At 42.6% G+C, this 19,626-nt stretch overlaps 1 protein-coding gene across 1 annotated transcript in view; it reads right to left on the bottom strand.

Annotated features, from left to right (window-relative positions):
- plppr1 (phospholipid phosphatase related 1) overlaps positions 1-19,005 on the bottom strand; it is a 59,579-nt gene extending 40,574 nt beyond the window's left edge. The window contains exon 1 of the mRNA XM_023960575.1: positions 18,681-19,005. The gene's annotated coding sequence lies outside the window, so the exon portion shown is untranslated. The remainder of the gene's footprint in view (positions 1-18,680) is intronic.
- Positions 19,006-19,626: the final 621 nt, after the last annotated feature.

Below are 19,626 nucleotides of genomic sequence, written 5' to 3'. Positions count from 1 at the left end.
TGTTGAGGATGTGGTGCAGGTGTGTGTTGTAGTGTGAAACAAGTTGATCTGGAGCTGTAAAACTGTCTGTATTTGGGAGTTCACTGATCAGGGCAGATAAATTCTCCAGGTTGATATCCTTAGCATTACGGAAGGTAATATTGCGTGGAGGCTTGTGTTTGGAAAGAAACAAATTGACATTAAATGTCACAAGCATATGGTCGGAAAACGGGATGAAGTTTGATTTACAGTCCATGGGTATGATACCTGAGCAGCAGATTAAGTCCAGAATGTGTCCTTTTGAGTGAGTGGGAAAATCAACAAATTGTTGAAAACCAAAACTGTCCAAACAGGATAGGAAATCATTAGTAAGTGAATTGTTAACATTATCCAGGTGAATATTTAGGTCTCCTAGTAATAAAACATTTGGTGAAAGAGCAGAGATATATGTTAGAAAAGTTGAAAAGTCTGACATGAAATCCTTGTTAGGTTTTGGTGGTCTGTAAATAGTGGCAATGATGGTCGGGGTGGATCCAGAAAGCTGACATACAGTGGCCTCAAATGACTGGAAGGTAGGAACTGTTATAGGAGCTGCTCTCAAACACTCACGGAAAATTAATGCAAGACCACCTCCACGACCAGTGACACGTGGTTGGGAGAAATAAACAAACCCTGTTGGAGTGGCGTCGTTCAGATCCATGAAGACATTCTTCTGCTGCCACGTTTCAGTCAGGCATAAAAAGTCTAATTTACCGTCCACCACCAAATCCTGGATGAGATGGCCTTTTTTGGTGAGAGAGCGGGTGTTCAGTAGACCAAAGTTTACTTTTGAGCTGCTGCCGGTGGTTGTGTTCGACGTTCTTGGGACTCGCACCACGACCCGTTCAGCCCGGCGACCCGTGTTTCTCTTTAAGGTGCGAGTAGTGGACCAAAAAGAAGGGATGGAGCTGGAGTTGTCATATTGAAAGTTCCGATGACTGCCCCGATGAATGGGTCTGCGGCGGAAAATGTAGGGAAGATCCAGTCGCTGGAGGAAAGCAGGTGCATTATGTAGGGGTATGTGGAGCTTAGCCTCGGAGGCAGGGTGCGGGAACAGGGCTTTCACTGGGTGGCGAGCAACCCACAGGATGAACCAAAGGAGTACCAGCCACACACAGTTAATCCACATCGCTGTTTAAACTGGTTGCCACTCAAAAGTAAGCAGTGCAGGGCGGGTTGGTGCTAAAGGTTAGCAGTGCTGGGCACAATCTTGTCGACAGCTCTATGCTGATAGGCAGGAGATGCCTCCTGAAAAGTGAAGTGGACTGAAGCAACAGCAGGTTAGCAGAGTAGCAGGCCTCACACGAGGAGTGGACTGAAGCAGCAGCAGGTTAGCAGAGTAGCGGGCCTCACACGAGGAGTGGACTGAAGCAGCAGCAGGTTAGCAGAGCAGCAGGCCTCACACGAGGAGTGGACTGAAGCAGCAGCAGGTTAGCAGAGCAGCAGGCCTCACACGAGGAGTGGAACCAGGAGTGGACTGAAGCAGCAGCAGGTTAGCAGAGCAGCAGGCCTCACACGAGGAGTGGAACCAGGAGTGGACTGAAGCAGCAGCAGGTTAGCAGAGTAGCGGGCCTCACACGAGGAGTGGACTGAAGCAGCAGCAGGTTAGCAGAGCAGCAGGCCTCACACGAGGAGTGGACTGAAGCAGCAGCAGGTTAGCAGAGCAGCAGGCCTCACACGAGGAGTGGAACCAGGAGTGGACTGAAGCAGCAGCAGGTTAGCAGAGCAGCAGGCCTCACACGAGGAGTGGAACCAGGAGTGGACTGAAGCAGCAGCAGGTTAGCAGAGTAGCGGGCCTCACACGAGGAGTGGACTGAAGCAGCAGCAGGTTAGCAGAGCAGCAGATCTCTACATAAACCGCACTGGATTATAAAACACAGTCGTTTTTGAAAAATATTAAGGCTTTTAAGTGCACTAGTAGTGTGGAAAATAATACAGCACTATAAATTTCATCTATCATGTCAAAATGTCATAATGTCACTGAAATGAAGGGGTGTGTTGTACCCCCTCCGTTCCCCCTTTAAGAAGGGGGACCGGAGGGGGTGTTCCAACTACAGGGGAATTACACTCCTCAGCTTCCCTGGGAAAGTCTATGCCAGGGTACTGGAGAGGAGAGTCCGTCCGATAGTCGAACCTCGGATTCAGGAACAACAGTGCGGTTTCCGTCCTGGTCGTGGAGCAGTGGACCAGCTCTACACCCTATCTAGGGTGCTGGAGGGATTGTGGGAGTTCGCTCATCCAGTCCATATGTGTTTTGTGGATTTGGAGAAGACATTCGACCGCGTCCCCTGTGGTATCCTGTGGGGGGTGTTCTGGGAGTATGGGGTCCGGGGAGTCTTACTAAGGGCTGTCCGGTCTCTGTATGACCAGAGTAGGAGCTTGGTTCGCATAGCCGGCAGTAAGTCAGACCTGTTCCCGGTCCACGTTGGACTCCGGCAGGGCTGCCCTTTATCTCCGGTTCTGTTCATAGTTTTTATGGACAGAATTTCTAGGTGCAGCCAGGGGCCGGAGGGGATCTGGTTTGGGGACCACAGGATTTCCTCTCTGCTTTTTGCAGATGATGTTGTCCTGTTGGCTTCATCGAGCCAGGACCTCCAGCGTGCATTGGGGGCGGTCTGCGGCCGAGTGTGAAGCGGCTGGGATGAGGGTCAGCACCGCGAAATCCGAGGCCATGGTTCTTGACCGGAGAAAGGTAGTTTGCCATCTCTCGGTGGGTGGAGTATCCTTACCCCAGGTGGAGGAGTTTAAATATCTGGGGGTCCTGTTCACGAGTGAGGGAAGACCGGAGAGTGAGATTGACAGGCGGATCGGAGCGGCGTCCGTAGTTATGCGTTCGCCGTATCGGTCCGTTGTGGTGAAGAGAGAGCTGAGCCGAAAAGCAAAGCTCTCAATTTACCGGTCGATCTTCGTTCCAATACTCACCTATGGTCATGAGCTATGGGTCATGACCGAAAGAACGAGGTCCCGAATACAAGCGGCTGAAATGAGCTTCGTCCGTAGGGTGGCGGGGCGCTCCCTTAGAGATAGGGTGAGAAGCTCGGCCACCCGCGGGGGCTCGGAGTAGAACCGCTTCTCCTCCACATCGAAAGGAGCCAGTTGAGGTGGCTCGGGCATCTAGTCCGGATGCCTCCTGGACGCCTCCCTGGAGAGGTGTTCCGGGCATGTCCCACTGGGCGGAGGCCCCGGGGAAGACCCAGGACACGCTGGAGAGACTACATCTCTCGGCTGGCCTGGGAACGCCTCGGGGTTCCCCCCAGAGGAGCTGGAGGAAGTGGCTGGGGCGAGGGAAGTCTGGGCATCTCTGCTTAGACTGCTGCCCCCGCGACCCGGTCCCGGATAAGCGGAAGAAGATGGAGGGATAGTTGTTTATAGTTGACTTAAGCCCCAATAAAAATTGCTAATTTTTCTCTTGTTTTTGCTGAAACTAAAAATATGTATTTATTCTTAACATTTGAAATAAAAGTTCAAGTAATGCAAATCAGTAGCTTTTTTTTTGCAATATTAACTTGTAAATGTAATAACAGATTTTATTTTTACAATGTAAATTTGTATTATTTTATGAATAAAAGCCTTTGTTTTGCGTAAGTCACTAATAATTGGAATTTTTTTAACATGAGCAAAATTGTTGTAAAAATTGAAATTAAATCAATTAAAAAATAGATTTACCAATATTAAATCAAATCAGGGACTGGTTAAAATAAAAATTATTTAAAATTGACCATAGTCTACATAGCCTTTTTGTAGCCTCGTTAGATCTAGCTGCTTTGCTTCCATTTTAAAGAGCCCAATCCCGAAATACTGAGTTTGGAATACCAGTTGAATTACAAAGTGCAGTAAAAATAATATTCAGTGTATCAATGTCATTTCTATTGCACTTTGTACCTGAAGAAAGTCTACAAATATTTTTTTTTCTGCTTTACTTTTCACCATTAAGAATTGCAGAAAAAGTAATTCAGTTATTTTAGGGCAGAGCATCAAAGGGAATGGATAAAGCAAGTCACAGTTTGACTGCTGCTGACTTGATCATTTCACTGAAGGCTTTCTGACAGATGATTCAAATCAAGAATATTTAAGGAGACTGCTCCCAATGTCGGGAGGGTTTGCTCTGCAATTATTCATTTCTGACTCACCAGAAAAGCCCTAGGGCTATGCAAGAACTGGACCCAGCCACTGTAATATATTTACACAAATTCTACATTTCTGCAACCTTGAAATGTTGCTCTGAAAACGTAACAAATATCTCCAGCAAATAGCTTTTTGATTTAAGTTCTGAGACATTTAATTACAGTCGGGTTAAAGGTGATGAGATCGTCTTCCCGAAGGAGAACTCATGACAGGAGACGCCTGCGGGACTTGTCAAGATTCATCAACATCCAGCCATTCAGTTGTAAGAAATGTGTCGCTAGAAATGACTGCTCTTCTCTCAGAGGCAGCAGGAGTTGAATATGAAATACCGAACCAAGAAATTGATCTAGTAGTTGTGTCCTAGTCTCCACCTGGATTGTTCTGCCCGGTACAGATAATGACTGGATATGGGTTCCACCTCACACTGACGGCTTTCAGGACAGAGCTGGTTTTAACAGAGGGTAAATATATACATATTTACATATTAGGCCTGCACGATTTACCGCAAATTTATCGTCATCGCGGTTTCAGGCCAATGCAGTATGCTTACTGCAAGAGAATAAATGGCGATAAGTGTTCTCCTAATATGGTTACACGTATGCTAAACAATCTCTTTGTAGTTTAAGGTAACGAATCAAATAAAGCTCATCGAGCCATTGACCAATCAACTGGAGCCCTCTAATGTTAGTTGCCGGCCTTCTACATAGTGCAGGAGTAAGAAAAAAAGACTATTTTTCTTTACCGACACGTGACCAAACAAGACCTGCAATGGCTGAGAGCAACACCTCGGAGGATGTGCTCGTGGCGGGAAAAAAAAGCATCTTGGTTATTTGGAGATACTTTGGTTTCAGGACAGACGACGTTCTTCAAACAGAGGTACTATGCAAAACATGCCGAACACCTGTGGCAACCACCTGAGGAAACACCAGCAATCTCCACCATCACCTTCAATACAACCACAAAACAGACGTCCGTATTTCAGAGTTTTGCAAGTGGGTCCCCTTATGAAAAAACGTCTAAGTGGCACAAAGAAATAACAGTGGCCATTTCACATTTTTTGGCAGAGGACATGATGCCCATAAATACAGTGAGCCGACAGGGTTTTGTCAATTTGGTTAACAAAATGGACCGGAGATATCAAATCCCGTCACGTAATTACTTTTCACAAGTCGCCATTCCACAAATATGCGAGACGTGCCGCCGGACAGTTACGCTGGAATTGAGCCAGGCTGGATTTTTTGCAAGTACCACAAACCTGTGGTCAAGCCGCACAACTGAACCGTATTTGAGTTTTACTGTGAATTTTCTCACTACGGACTCAACACGCTGTCTGGAGACTGTATTTCCCGGAGTCGCATACCAGTGAAAACATAGCGCACGGATTACTGGATGTGCTGGCAAGCTGGGAACTTGTAGAAGAGCGACTGGTGTGCATCACCACGGACAACGGTCTCAATGTCGTTTGAGCCACGGAGTGGGTCAGACTTCAGTGTTTCGGACACAGGCTGCACCTTGCAATCGGTGAGTTTATTGAACTTAAGGCAGATCTTTTTAACAATGAAAAAATCTGTAAATTATTATCAAACTATTTTGAATTGCTCCAAGATCTTATTATGACAGTTTTATTAGAGAAAATGCAAGTCATGATTTAATATTTCACTTGTAATGACTTTAAAAATTAATTGTTGATTATATTAGTTCTACTCATTTGATTCATATTCAAAATTATGTAAAATAGTTATAGAAACTAAGTTATGGAATTTTAAAGGTAAAATAAAATATATGTAACTGTTAAAAAAAACTAAGTAACTGTTGACCCTGTTTTATTTGTCTGTATTTTCCTCTTCAAAGATGAGGCCCGCATTGCTCGAGCCATTGGCCTTCGCAAAAAGTTAGTTGGACATTTTTGTCACAGCTGGAAAGCCAAGACGACTCTGAAAAAAGCACAGATGGATCAAAACCTCCCTGAGCACACTCATCACTGAATGCCCAACAAGGTGGGGTAGCAGACAGAAGATGATTGAGAGAGTCCTGGAGCAGCATTGGGCCATTTCTGATGTCCTCTCATCAGAAAAGAAATCAAGGCATTTGATTCCTACTTGGCAGAATCTGGATATACAGGAATCTGTCAACCAGGCATTACTACCCCTGCAAGAATTTTCAGATGCACTGTCAAGTGAAAGTTATGTTAGTGTTTCATATTTGAAACCAATCCTCCATCTCAGTGGTCCCCAACCTTTTTGTCACCGCGGACCGGTACAACGCAAGACACGTTTACCGCGGACCGGTGGGGGTGGGGGGTGGGGGTGGGGTTGAGGTGCAACGCAAGACACGTTTACCGTGGACCGGGGGTGGAATTTTCTCTTAAGTAATAATAATAATAATAATAATAATAATGATGAACGTAAATCCACTGTGTAATCATGTGCAACTTTATTAGCGGTGTCCTCATAACGTCACACAAACAACAGAACATCACATGAGCAACATCGTTTCTACCGCGACACACTCTGGTTGCTATGGTAAGTGTGACGGATGTAACAGAGAGAATCCGGTCACTTTTCAAAATAAAACGTTTTTTTCAAAAAAAAAAAAAACACAATAAAATTGAAATTATTTTTTCTTTCTGTGCGTCCCGGTGCCAAAATTTCCCGGTGCCAAGTGTCCCGCGGCCCGATACCGGTCCGCGGCCCGGTGGTTGGGGACCACTGCTCCATCTGATGAAGGCATCCGTGGTCACAGAGAAGGAAGTGGACAATGATATGACAAAACCAATCAAGGAAAAAATCTTTGACTATTTGATCACAAAATATGAAAATCCAGCTACCCAAGAACTTCTGGACATGGCGGGTTTCATGGATCCCAGATTCAAAGCCAACTATATCAGCACCGATCAAGTCTCAAACATCAAGACCAGGGTGCTGTCAGAAATGGAAGCAATGGCATAAAAGGTTTTTCATGCTTTCTTTTTTTTTTCAGAAATGTTAATTTAATTTTGTTGAAAAAGTTTTTTTTCCTCATATTTTGCTTTTCGTTCTAGGAGAGAACCTCCACGGATGCAGAAGCCCAGACCAATGATCCACCCAGTGCTCCACTGAAAAAGGCAAAAAAGTCACTGGGGAGTTTCTTCAAGACAAGCCCACTCCCCAGCTCATCTGTTGCGCAACTGTCACAAGCTGTAGAAGCTACATGCTGTCTGCACCCCTAGACAGTGAAGAAGACCCCTTGGCATGCTGGAAACTCCACCAAATTACATTCCCACAGCTGAGAAAGCTTGCAAGGAAGTACCTCTGCATACCTGCAAGCAGCTCACCTTCAGAGAGACTTTTCAGTACATCAGGAAATATAGTAACATGTCAGCGCACATGTTTGAAACCATCAAAAGTAGTGAAACATACTGATAGTGTTCTTTATTGTTCACAGTATGTCACATTTATGTTTTTGGGCCTCTTATCTTTTTTCTTCATTGTTCATCTAGGTTTTGGCCAGAACTAAAGGTCTTACTTTTTTCTTCTTTTTGAAGTAAAAAGGGCATCTATATGTTTTCTTAATCATTCATCTTAGTTTTGGCAATATAGCCTGAATTGTACTTCAAAGATAAAGAGGGGGAAAAACCAATGACTTATATCGCTAGAGCAGACATCACGTGATTCCTCATGGGAGGAGAGCACCGCCATCTTGGTGAGGTCAAGTCACTGCTGCAATGCATGCATGTGAACACATTTTTTGTAAAATGCCAGTTCATTGTGCGGGTTTCAACTGGCAAAATCAGAGAAATGAGTCCACGAAGGACGAAGGCATAACATTTCACAGGTAAATACTATATATATTTTTTCTTAATGCTGCAGGGGCATCATTAATAGTCCACATGTTGACATGCATGATGCTGCAGGGCTATTATCAACATGTAGGCATGCATGATGTACATATAATTTGCTGTCAATATAAATGTAAACTTTATTGTGTTACATGTATACAGTATACTAGGACTAGGCTATTATAGTAATATAGATTTATACATTTCTGACTCAGTGACCGAACTTTTCTTGCAGTTTTCCAATGGATTCAGACTTAAGGAAAAAGTGGGCCTTAGCAATAAAAAGAGCTAACCCAGATGGATCACTGTGGTACCAACCAGAGGGCTGCATTGGGATTGGGTCCCGTGGGACCCAAATCTCGCGGGATTGGGCGGTTTGAATTGTGCTGCGGGCGGGAGCGGGCGGCAAAAAAACCCCCGCGGGATCAGTGCTGCCATGAATGTCTCATGAATATATATTAGCGGACTACGTTAGGCTGTGCAGCTGTTGGATTCTTATGTACTGAAGCTCCGTGAAGGCACCAGGTAGAGACGCCCAATGGCCTCTGTCATCTAACCTGTTGTTGGGGGTGTGCCCCGCCCCGCCCCGCCTCTTACTAAAAGCGCGCTTCAGGCTTCAGGCTGGAGGAGGGACATGAATCTCTTTAATAATATCAAAATACTTGTTTTTTTCCTGCGGGACGGGAGACGACACAAAATCAATGCATCTCTATGACTGTGCGGGAATAAATTCTATGAGTTTTGCGGGTGCGGGCGGGAGTGGACATACATATTGTGGGAGCGGGCGGGAGTATAACGCATACGTTGCGGGAGCGGGCGGGATCTGTAAAAATTCAGCGGGCGGGAGCGGGATGAACAAAATAGTCCCGCGCAGGGCTCTAGTACCAACTAGCAATACAGTCTGTCTATGTTCAAAAGATTTTGAGGAAACAGATTTTGATAAGAGGCCAGACTGTTCGCTTGAAACCCAACACCATAACATCTGTGTTGCACCAAATTGATCACTCACTGAATCAGTAGGGTAAATCTCTTGTTTTTCTTTTTTTTGGTTTTTTTTTTAAAGGGGAAAATCTGTTGTTGACTTTTTATTGATTTATTATTATTATCATTTATTATTATTGACCTTTTATTGATTTATTGTTATCATTTAATATTATTATTGACTTACTATTGATTTATTATTATTATTCATAATTGATTCCTCAATATTATTTACTTATTTATATATTGTTATTAATTATTATTATTGACTTATTAATTATATATTGTTATTATTTATTATTGACTTATTGTTAATATATTGTTATTATTTATTATTATTATTGACTTATTGTTGGGCTTTTCTAAATAATTGAAATTACATGTTAAAGAGGTCTAAAACTTCGAAATGTTTAAAAATTATTTTTAAAAATTCTTTGTAATATTTTTTTTATTTATAAGAAGTCCTGCAACTATGCATTTTTCATTAAAGTTTGAGCTTATTGATTGACACATGTCAACAATGCCTGATCGAATAATCATCTCAAACCCCAATTTCTTATAAACAAGTGAAGATTTCCTCACATCTATATTAAATTATATTTATGTAAAAATTCACTAATATTTGCAGCAGTTGGTTAAAAAAATTACAAAAAGTTCTGCATATGGTGCGTGATTGGAACTATAATAAACAAATTAAACACATTCATCTTTGCTGATAATTTACTTTTTCTCCTAGTCCTCTGTTCAGACTTCAAGGGTTTCTGGGGGAAACGTTTTATTACTGTTCTCCTTCAATCCCTTCGCAGCGCCTCTGTCCCTCTTGCCGGCACGGGCTCTCACTCCCTCTACGCTGCACGCGCTCCCTCTACTTACACACACGGCACGATTTCAGAAGCACATATACATCCTCATTCTACAACAGAAGTTTCCGTCTGGCGAGGAAATACGACAAATTTACTGCGTTCTAATTATTAATTTCCATTGTTTCCATTTCCATTACAAGCTGCGTGCGTTCTTGAGGGCGCGACACGGCCGCCCGTCGGAGGATTTTGTGTTGGGGGGAGGGGGGGTTTATTACTGTTCTCATTCACTCCGTAACACCAAACATGAACGCGCACTGTTAGATTTTGATGAATATTACTACATGTTTTGTTTGGGAACTATTTTGTGCAGTGCAAAGTTACGTGTCTGTATAAACAAAGGCGGAGCCTCCTGCCCCGTGTTCTTCATGGTTGTCAGGCTCATGGCTACCGGAAAGGTGACAGAGTGTTCGCAGTGTCGTTTATTACTGAGCAATATATAATATTCTGAGAAGATTGCTGTACCAGAGAGCACAGGTGAAGCCTCGCGTGCAGCTCGAGAGCGGTCCGCTGCAGAAGAATCAACATGCACCCCCAACACACTTGTGTGCGCTCCTTCCTTCTACACACGCAGCGGGCTGACACACGCATACACACAGTCATTCTACAACACCTATATGGTTAGTTCATTGGTTAGATAGTTAGTAGTTAGTTGTTACTGTTATTTGTTAATGAAGAAAACCGCGTTGTTATTGTATTCATTTGCGACGCGGCCGCCGGGAGATTTTGTGTCTGGCGGGGGGGGGGCTGTGGTTAACAGTTACACTGTGCCAATTCACCGCGTTTATCACCGTGGTGATCAAAAATCCCACACCGTCACAGCTCTACTCTTAATGTTTGTTGGCATAACAGCTTGAATACAATGATAGTTTGTTGCTTTTCTACACTTTTTGCTGAAGGCATGTTTGAAAAAATAATTGTTCCTCGTCAGCAGAATATGTAGATCTCATTTTGCATGGTTGCTTCTTTCTCTTATCCCGACCGAATTACAACACATGGTCTTCAAAACAGAAAAGTCTCATGGCCAGAATTCTTGCCAACAGAGCATCTTTGTTGCTATAAATAGACTGATTCTCCAATTGAGTCACTATTTTTTCCCCCAAAGTGTTCCAAAGGATTTCGATCATACCATTTTTTGGGAAAAAATATATAACTGACTTTACATCTTACAGCACCATAACTATTCCGTCACTTAGTTTTTCGTGCTTCTTTCCCCCCAAAATGTACGGTACTTTAAAAATTGTCTGCTTCAGTCTCTAGTGAAACAAATGAAAGTAAAAAGATGTTTTAGCTAAAATAACTTGCAAAAGACTAAAGATTACAAGTGGATTAAAAAAATTATTCATTAAGATAAACTAAGAAAACACTATATAAAAATGGAGAGCTAATCAACAACCACGGGGGGGGGGTCATGCTGTGTGTGAGCAGGTTTACAGAGGGGCTCTATGCCCAGTAGCCGACACTGTCTGGCTGCAGTCACAGCTCAGGCTCCTGCTTCTTCAGACTTTATTACCTTTCATTTGTCGAACACAAACCATCTCCATTCAAAAAAAAAAAAGAAAAGCACTGCACTACTGCTTAAGAAAAACCAAAGATACATTTTTTCAGGTATCGAACCTATTTCTTTTTTTTTCTTTTAATTTACCTGCGTATTTTCATTCAAATGCTACAAATAATTGAGGGTGCAGTATGGTAATGGTGTAACGATACGCTAAAATCTCAATTCGGTTGGGTTCAGAATTTTATAGGGCTCGGTTCGGTACATTTCAGTTCGGTCCTGCTGTTTAACAAATCTACCTAATTTGAACTGCTATTTTATGAACTATTATTTTATTGTTATCTATTGTGTGTGTTTGTGTGTGCTTTGCTGCCGGACACATGAATTTCTCCCTTGGAATTTTAATAAAGTTTGTATCTTTCTATTTTCTGTATTTTTTTTGGCACAAAAAATGAAGGCAGAAACGTATACATAACAATGAATAAATTTGACCTGTGTAGGTGATCTGCTTTATAAAATAATAAGACTATTAGCTGCCAGGAACCAAAAACTTTGGATAGTTAACACTGGCCTGAAAAAAAACATTTTAACGTGCACATTTTTTTTCTTGTAGACTCGATTGTTACAGTCAGGTGATGCTGTTTTAAGTTCATTGCCAGATTAGATGTGTTACTGTGGCATACGCTATCTTTGTGTAACAATGTCAACACACAGCATTCGACTCATCCAATTGTCTTTTCCCTTCATGGATGCTGACAACAAAGCCAAAGTGTTCCCACACAGGAGAGCGTTAGGAGATGGGGGGGTCTTCATCTCTGGCCTCACGTCTCCATTAGCCATGTTGACATGCTTACTGTCCGTCACCTAATAGCGTCTCGGAGGAAACTCACGGCTAACACTATTTCTGCCTCGGCGCAAAGTTAATACTGTGACGACCTGGGAGTTAGCCCCACCTATAGCCACTAAGACTCATGGGAAGTGTAAAATCTTGTGTGTTGAATTCTTCACTGTAACTGAGAGAGCTGTGAAGAGAAGTGAGGTTCATGTTGTTACGCTGTTCGCGTGTGTTCATTATAAATGGGTTTTACTGCCGGAAATGAGATGGATCAATCTATTTCTCTGCCTACTCTTTCTCTGAGACTGTTTGAGGGTGTGTGGAGTATGGGGCAAGGACAGTCAACACAGCTAGTTAATAAGCAGCTCGGCTCTCGTTTCCCCGCTACGAGTGACAAAGCAGCTGGGTCATTACAATGGATATGCGGGGGGGGGGGGAACGTACCGAAACGGTACAGAACTGAACTGAAACTGCTGTACCGAAACTGTTCTTTTCAACTACATGTATCGTTACACCCCTAGTAATGGTATATCTTGGAGATCCCGCAGGGGTTTATTTCAGCCCTAAAACAGGAAAAATGGCTCAACAGGGCTATTTGCGTAAGTAAAATGTTAAGCATTTGTTTTAAAGGTTAAAAAAAAACTTTTATAAAAATGTAACCTTGCATAAAAGAAAAAAGACATTTCTTTACTCATGTAATTATATTTAAAAAAAAATAAACTTAAAATTTAAATCTACCAAAAGTGCTCTCCATGAAAAATATATCCTGTCAAAATTACACAAATTAAAAATAGGAATATGCTGCATAAAAAAAAGCAAAACTTGGAAATATAAATCAAATTTGTGCTTTTCAGCAATAAATCAAATTCTGTTTTTCTTCGTTTTAGTGTCTTTTTATCAGAGCTGGACACCTAGCATCATTTTTCTGTCAACAAGTTGGTTTGTGTTTGGTGCGAGGTTGTGTGTTGTGGAGATTCTCAGGACTGACTACAGGTGCTCATCAGTGAGACAACACATGTCTGCTGTTTTGTTAGTCTTCATCACTGAGAAGAGCTTCTCACACAGAAATGTGCAACCAAACATGCACAAGGTTGGATGTGCATGTAGACGGAGCTGGGGCATTTCTGCAGGAATGGAGTGAATCAACTGTGCAGTCCTGCAGTGATGAACCTGCAGCTTCATCAGCTCCATCTGAATCTGCACAGCTGCAGTTTCCACAGCAAACAGGTTAAAAAGCAACTGAAAATTCCTTTTTTGTTCTTCAAAGTTACCAAAGCGCTGTGCAAACTTCGTGCGCTCAGCTTCTCAGCGTGCGTGTTTGATGTTTGTCTTATGGCAACAATTGCAGCCACATTCGCTCCACAAAGTTTACCAGTAATGTCAGTGAAAATGTATCCTGCCTCCAATCGGTTTTTAGAAGGCTCTGTTTTCAGAATCATCGGTTTCTCTTCTGCATCGTTTAGTTTAGTATTCACCGGGGCAGCTAAAGCACTGCATTATGGGATCTGTAGTGACTAAGTTATCAGGGTTACATTTCTCTGGGCCATTAATAACAATAACAAATGTGCCCTAGAATGTCACACAGCAACTATTGTTTTAAAATGTTGGCGGTTCAATTCTTAAGGCAATTTTATCTTCGTTACCCTCGGCTCCCTAAAGCTTAAAATGGGGTAGTCAACAACTATCGCTACAGTGCTGATAGACATCAAGATGTATTTGTTTGTGAATTACTCATGTTCACACAAAAAGTCCAGATATCCCAATTTTTTCAAGTCTGACCAATGTTTTTATCTTCTGAAACTGTTCCAGTAGAACTTACGTTAAATGTTGCTTCTGAAGTAGTTCTTTACTGACAATATCTGATCTGAGGTTCAGGCCGAGGCTTTTGTGGTCTTCCTACGTTCCCTTAACTACGCAAACATGACTTTTTTTTCTTTCGTCTGCTACCATGTCCACTTTTTGTTTTCTGTTTGATTGATCAAAGTAGCTAAATACATTTTGGAGTTGCCCCAAAAGACTGCTGACTGAAAGTCCTTAGATTAGTATTCCTCATTTAAATACGGATTTATGTTTCTTTTTTGATTTTATTTTTAAAGAATCAGCAGAATAAGACACACAGAGCATAAAAGGCAGAGCATTCCAGAGTGTAGGGCAGTGGTGGGCAAACTAAGGCCCGGGGGCCATATGTGGCCCGTCACACTCTTAAATCTGGTCCGCCAAACTGGAAAGAATTATATTGATAGGCCTTATAAACATTTTATTTTCCGAGTAATTCTGGTGTGTGAATATGCCTATTAATAGGCTTCAGCCTGTTGTTGAAAATGTATAAATAAATAAATAAATAAATAAAAGTCTGCATAGTTGGTGCTCTACAGATAAATTGACCTTTGTTTAGGTGCAGACAGATAGGGTGTATTCAGACTGGATTTGGCCTGACATTGCTGTGATGTCATCCTAAAAGCTACCTTGTAGTTTCCTTTACAGAATTCTCTTAAAAACAATGCCATCACACCCCAATGATGAGACACAGCAACTCATTGAAATGCATTTCAGGTGAATGCAGACTCATTAAAACAATTTTTAATGAGGCGAGCATCTAACATAAAAGGGCTCCATCTGATTAGTCAAAAGCAGAAATAGATTTATTTGATTTGTTAAATACTTCAAGCTGCCATAAGATTGTTTTAGCACAATTAAGGTTACTTTGCGATGTATTGTGTAGGCATACTCTCTTATATTGTTCAGGGGGCAAGACCAAACATGGAGGCAGGCCGTAGTTTGCCCACCGCTGCCCTATATCATGATTTTTTTAAGCCTTTCAGACTAAACTACATCAATATATGTGATAATATATTAGTTTTCACTAGGCCTGGGCGAAAAATCGATTGAATGAATTAATAACTAAATCGAGTTTTTGTGTAATGACGCATTCTTGGCTCCCCAGAGCTTCCGTAGCATTAGTTTCACGCGGTATGGCAAGCGACAAACAACAACATCATAGCACACATGAAACAGTAAGCGACAGCATGGCTACAGGTGAGAGTGGGAAGTTTGTTCCCAAGAAGGGAATAAAATCCTCTGTTGCAGCAGCACCACAAACCTATTCCAACACCTGGGGGAAACCTTTCATTACTGTTCCCTTCACTCCGTAACACCAAACATGAACGCGCACCGCCAACACTTGTGCACGTTCTCACTCACTCTTGTGTGGCACGCGCTCATTCCTCTTACACACGCAGCGTGCTGACACACATACACATAGTCATTCTACAGCACCTATATAGTTAGTTTATTAGTTAGTAGTTAGTTGTTACTTTTATTTTTCAATAAAGAATAGTGCGTTGTAATTATTACTTGTACCGGTATTCATTTGCGACGCGGCCGCCAGGGGATTTTGTGTTTGGCGGTGGCGGGGGGGGGGGGGTCCGCAACTCCTGCTGCTTCATCAGCGCGGGGATCAAAAATCCCACACCATCCCAGCTCTAGTTTATATCTTGTGGGACACAAAAAAAGGGACTTCTCCAGTACCGACAGCAGAACCGTTGAGGTCAGATCTTACGGATGCTGCGGTCTTGAAAAATGTTGCCTCAGGTAGCCATTGTGCAGAAATGAGCAATTGACCTCATCGCACATTTGATCCTTGCTTTGCCCACCCATGTGTCGAAGTGTCCTTGGGCAAGACACTGAACCTCACATTGCTCCTGGTGGTTATAGGTTGGCGCCAGTGTTCAGTGGAGCCACCATCAGTGTGTAAATGTGTGTGTTCATTTGTTAATAGGACTCTGACTGTAAAGTGCTCTGGGCCTTCTAAGAAGATAGAAAAGCACTAAGTACACGGCATTTACCTTTTTCTGGATCATCCTTTTTTTTTTTTATTAATTTTATTGAATTTTAATTGCAGAATGTAAAGCACCCATATTTTTTCTGTAAAAAGTATATTTTTTCCTCTTTTACATTAAACCTCAGATGAATACAACTGAGCTTGATAAGTTTTACTTTGTGCATCATTGTTTGTGACATTGCAAAAACATAAAAAACTTTTTTTTTTGTTTTGCTGCTTTTCTGTGTTTCTGCATACAGAATTACTATTGTTTAAGAAGATAATGTAACCTTTCAGGGGAGCCAAGCTACAAAAACAGACGGAAAAGATGTGATAAAAATGTTGCTTAAATAACATTTACCATTTATATACCAACACAAAAAGGACTGCTGGAGTCAAAATATCTACCTCAAACAGCAGACATGCTCTCCATAAATCTCTGTGATGCCGATGCTACCTCCCATCTCCAACACTTATCACCTGTATGTATCAGCCTTCTTTGGTATAGGGAAGGTCACAAAATCTCCAGAGACGTGTCCTTTGCCACTAACATTCCCCAGAGACATCACTGACAGATCTATTGCCCAGTCACCCCCTCTCCTCCGACCCCCCTCCGCACTAATAACCCTCCCCCCTCAACATATATTTGTAATCATAGCCTTGCTGGTACTCAACCATGAAAAGGGTGTGAAATAAGGTCCGTCTTTGAACGCGTGTCTGTGTTCAATCAATAACTGCTGTATAATGTTGGACCGAAGAAAGTGAGCAGGATATCAGATGAGTTTAAAGGTCACCGTATCTTCGCTGCACTATGGGTAAGGTTTCATTTAAACACGCCACATTAACTGCCGTCTGGCCGGTTTTCTCTTGGAAACAAATCCTATAAAATCACTAAGACTTGTATCCTCAAGGAGTCAGGATACTCAGACTTTATTATCTGCGTTCACAAACATTCTAGAACTTGTTTTTAACAGGCTACACGTTAGCCACTTTAAGGTATTCACAATACCTGTAACTTCCAACCTTGTTTAAAACACATCGAAAAACAGACTGATACCACTAAAACAAACATTACAGACACTAAGCTAACTCCTAACCTTGGTAGTAAAATGTAAAAAAAATACAGTCTGACACTGCTACACGTTAGTGTATTTACAATAATTCTAAACCTTGTTTGCAACGCATAAAACAGTCTGATCATCAGTAAACACAACCAGATTTGATCCATTTACATATATGACTATGGAAGGATGACGGTTTGGCATACAGAACTTGAATGAATAGACAAGTACTTTGAGCAAATTCACTAGATGTTCCATCAAAACCTCCAAACAAGTAATATTATCATCTATGTTACTGTTTGAAAAGAAAGTCGGCAGAAATGATCTGACGACAACATGAAATCTATACTCATTTTCAAGTACCTTGAGTGGGGGATGATGACACAAGTCAGCATCACCATCACCCAAAGCAAAAGGATTCCACAGTGACCTAATCTTTTTTTTTTCATTGTCTGTATTGGAGACCTGGACTGAGTGAGTGTGGTGTCACCCATAGAAAATGGCTTAATTCCTGCTCTAACCAAATGAAGTACATCCTACACAAAACAGACGTACAGGAGTCAATCAGTCCAGTTCTCTTATACAGTCAAATGTCTGTTTACTCATTTTTGCAAAAACAAAACAGAAGAAAAACTATCAGGTGTTTAATAGTCTGAATGCATTTATGTGGCACAGACATTTAGAAACTCCAATAACTGTCCAGGAGTGGCTCCATTCCAACATGTTTGCCGTTCCCACAGCCAAGCAAGCCCTCACCTGATGTCTAAGCCATCTGCCACCTGTCTACTGAACAACACTACCAGCCTTCACAGAGGTATCACTGGATGCACCTGTGAGACAAACGCCACACAAACAAACAAACAAACAAACACAACACAATGAACGCCACATGGAAGTTCCTGTTTCTGGTGCTCAGTCTGAGGTTTTACATGGAAACATTGCACGGTCCCTTAAGAGCAAAGGAGAAACTGGAAATCACCCTGAGGAGATGTAGGCAGAAATGAAGTTCAGCTGTAATGAATCTGTACTGAACAGAGCAGAAAACATTTCCAACGCATTTATCAAAAAGGTGCTTCTAGAGCAGAAATCGCCCGGCAACCCCCCTTTCAGTGATGCATCTCCATCTGATGAGGGAAGGGGCAATCAACAGAAATCTGAGGGTATATCTAACATCAGGAGAGGGATTCTTAGTCCTTCAGGGTCCTGAGAGGGATGTCTAGGGTTGAGGAGATCCAGCCGGACTCTATATATAGAGGGTGGGTGCTGATCCCCCAACTACACCACCACCCCCAACCGAAAAGTCGTTTGCCCCCCCCCCCCCCCCCCCCCCCCCCCAACAGAAGCAGCATTTTCGACTTAAATCTGTCTTGATGAGTGAAGCCGTGGGGCGGGATTCTGTGAAGGCGCGTGAGAGAATGCTGGAGGGGAGGTGACTGTTGCTGGAAGAGACAGGTGTCAAAAAAATGTCTCCGTACATGATCCACATGATGGAAATAACCCTTCCAGGTTGATACAAATGTTCCCTCAGAGAGCTGAAAACCATAAACTCCTTCCGCGTGACACAAATTCGCTCCCAACTTGCCTCCGCAACAGACAATAGCGACACAGTTGCCGGGCTCGCGCTCCCCCACACCCACAGCATCTGCAGGCGACAGCAGCACTCACCGCGGAGGGAAGAAGCGGCGTTCCGCCGAAAAGGTGACTCCATTCAACACACACACACGAAAAATGGAGGGCAGGCGGGCGCAAAAGGAGCTCGTGCGAAGTAACCCCCCTCCACCACCACCTTTTACTCCTTCGTTACCCCACGGGCTCCGCGAAGCAGAGCCGCGGCCGTCGATTTGTAATGTGGATCACGCAGCGCGCGAGCCCATGAGGATGGATGCTGTCGGGGGCGGGGCCAAGCCGCTCCAGCCGAGCGTGGCTAATTGTGTGAAGGGGCTGTGTGTGTCACGAGCCCCTCTCGCCTCGCGCATCCTCCGCACAGACGCATACACGGCAGGAACATTCAGGAATATCTGTTCTCTAATTTCTAAGAGAAAGTGGAATCAATCAGTGCTGCTTAATATTCATGAAGCGTCACAGGTGCTCAGGTGTTTGATTGGATGAGCGCGGAAGGTTATTTTGGTGCTTGGTAGTAAACTGTCTCCAGAAAAGGATTTCCGTCTATTTTTTTTCTGTCAAAAAAAAATGAAAAAATTCCCACAGACATTATTAGCGTTGAGCACGTTTTATACAAGCTGTAGTAAACTACAAATTACTTGTTAACAAAGTAGTCTCTTACTGTCTCAGAATTATGACGTTTTACATGAATGCACAATTACTTTTGAGTCATTATTATCAAATACTTGCAGAGATGGAACACAATGGTTAGTGACCGTATTGCACTTTAATTATTCCACATTTATACGAGAGGTGTTAATGTGGAATAATGGATCAGCCTTCTAATTTTGTTTATTTGTGGTAATAATTGGAAAACCAACCCTTCAGCTTTAGTCAATGTAGCCTTTAAAAATGAAAGTAGGCTTTTTACTTTGAAGAACGAATAAAAAGATTGTCCAAATACAGAGCTGAGCACAGGGTTAAGATGCGCACACCAACTACATTCTTG

The sequence above is a fragment of the Oryzias latipes genome, chromosome 12, assembly GCF_002234675.1.
Source record: "Oryzias latipes chromosome 12, ASM223467v1".
Taxonomy (NCBI): Eukaryota; Metazoa; Chordata; class Actinopteri; order Beloniformes; family Adrianichthyidae; genus Oryzias; species Oryzias latipes.
The sequence above is the reverse complement of the archived record's forward strand: the minus strand, read 5'-3'. Positions and strand labels throughout refer to the sequence as shown.